This window comes from Schistocerca serialis, chromosome 5 (assembly GCF_023864345.2).
Source record: "Schistocerca serialis cubense isolate TAMUIC-IGC-003099 chromosome 5, iqSchSeri2.2, whole genome shotgun sequence".
NCBI lineage: Eukaryota > Metazoa > Arthropoda > Insecta > Orthoptera > Acrididae > Schistocerca > Schistocerca serialis.
The window spans coordinates 214,477,900-214,480,200 of record NC_064642.1 but is presented as its reverse complement, the minus strand read 5'-3'; the positions used below and the strand labels follow the sequence as shown (position 1 = coordinate 214,480,200).

At 39.9% G+C, this 2,301-nt stretch overlaps 1 pseudogene; it reads left to right on the top strand.

Annotated features, from left to right (window-relative positions):
* The first annotated feature begins 268 nt into the window (after positions 1-268).
* On the top strand, positions 269-386 carry LOC126482913 (5S ribosomal RNA; annotated as a pseudogene).
* The last annotated feature ends 1,915 nt before the right edge of the window (positions 387-2,301 follow it).

The window sequence follows — 2,301 nt, the reverse complement described above, 5'->3', positions numbered from 1 at the left end:
GAAATAGCCTCACACTTGGCATAAACAACCGTCGCTCGTCGAAAGCTGCATACCTATGAACTGGAAAGTTGCACAAGTCACACCAGTATTAAAGAAAAGAAACAGGAGTAACCCAGTGAATTACAGATCCATATCGGTAACATTAATCTGCAGTAAGATTATAGACCGTATATAGTATTCGAACATTGTGAGTTACCTAGAAGAAAACGCTTTATTGACAAACAACCAACAAAGACCCAGAAAATATCGTTCATGTGAACCATTAACAGCCAACGGCCTTGCCGCAGTGGTAACACTGGTTCCCGTCAGATCACTGAAGTTAAGCGCTGTCGGGCTGGGCTAGCAATTAGATGGGTGATCATCTGGTCTGCCGAACGCTGTTGGCGAGCAGGGTGCACTCAGGCCTTGTGAGGCAAACTGAGGAGCTACTTGATTGAAAAATGAGTCATGATAGTATATTCAGTGATAAGACAAAGCAGTAGGCTTTTACCAGAAATACTGACCCTTAGACAATGTGTCTAACAGTATATTTTAAATACGACAGTATGCCATCTTAGGCACAATTTAATATTAAAACACTTGATAATGGCAACTTAAAGACGAAATCATGATCGTGTAAATGTAACACTGCAAATTAAAAAATTTAAAAAACCAGTCTAATGGCGGTACTGACTTGAAGGAAATATATTATGATTGTGGCCCCACAGCCGGCCGGAGTGGCCGTGCGGTTCTAGGCGCTACAGTCTGGAACCGACGGACCGCTACGGTCGCTGGCTCGAATCCTGCCTCAGGCAAGGATGTGTTTGATGTCCTTAGGTTAGTTGAGTTTATTTAGTTCTAAGTTCTAGGCGACTGATGACCTCAGAAGTTAAGTCGCGTAGTGCTCAGAGCCATTTGAACCATTTGAGACCAACTTCAAGACCAACAACTAAGTAACAAGTTACATTTTAGTGAAGTAACCATACCCCCATCAATGACACTTGCTTCAGCATAATTACAAAAGACCATTGAGTGGACAAGTTATTGTACAGGTATTATTGAAGTGGTGTGCTACAACCCTTAACAGAAGAAATACATTTATAGCCATTTGTTTGCGTTTCAAGTGAAGTTTTTAATTTCTGTGGCATATGCGACTGAATGAACTATTTGCTTTCTTCTCTCCAAATTCGAATATGCACAGAGGTAACTAACACGTGGCTTTGTCAATTTGAATTTCACTTAAATCTTTCTGTAAATCAGCTTCTAGCTGGACGAAAGACAAAAAGGGGGGTTGGCAAACTTATCTTACAAAAAACAAGACAGGAGTTAGTGGAATTGCTGACTATGTGCACCAACAAGAAATAGAGAAAGATTATTCACTAAAGAGGAAAGGAGACAATGTAGACAACGCAGCAGCTAAAAGCAAGAGATAGAAGTCAAAATACATGTCTGTTTTTACATATATACCCTGCGAGTAACTGTAGGGTGCATGGCGGAGGGTGTAAAGATCTTAACTCTAGAATAATTAAATCTTGTTGACGCAATTCTACTGTGTATCCTCTTCTGTTTACAGCTCCCCATCCGAAAGTTTCGTGAATTTTCTGTATCTATGAAGAAGAATTTCGGGATTATTCTGTTAAAACTGACACGACCAAATCCCTGCTTGATTCCGAGCCTGTATTTCGTCTTTAACGATGCTGTCGTTTCCTTTTTCCACCAGGTGTCGAATTCCATTGAACCAAGTACCACATTATTTTCATGAGATATATGGTTGTTTTGACTCTAATATCAACTACACAGCAACACAATCACTTTTTCCATGGTTTCATTTGCGAAAATGTCGGTCCCATACATTGAATTAATTATGAAGTGTGGTTTTTATCAGCAGTTTCCTCATCATGGATGTATGGCGACTGCGATATTTGTTGGAAGTTTCAACGAGAATCGCTCCAGTTGCACAAAAACCTGTTTATTCTCACAACCATATTCTGGTTTTGGACAATATAACAGAAAACCTGCTTAACCAGGCAAGAAGGGTGTTTCTTGTTGCAACAGCGTGTCAAGTGCACTCATGGCAACACTCTTGCTGTGATAATTAACTATTCATCAGTGGCAAATGGCTGAGGGGCAGAAAATTCCTATGGTGGAAAATATTTTCTAAACAACTCTTAAGTAGCATGGTCGTTTGACAATTTTATGTACTGTTCATTGGGTCATTGAGAGTTTTCACCTGTTCTTTGCTGTCGTATTGATTTGGTAGCAGACTGTTTCTTGATAACATTATCGAACAACATACTCCCGAGGAACATGTAACACTGTAAT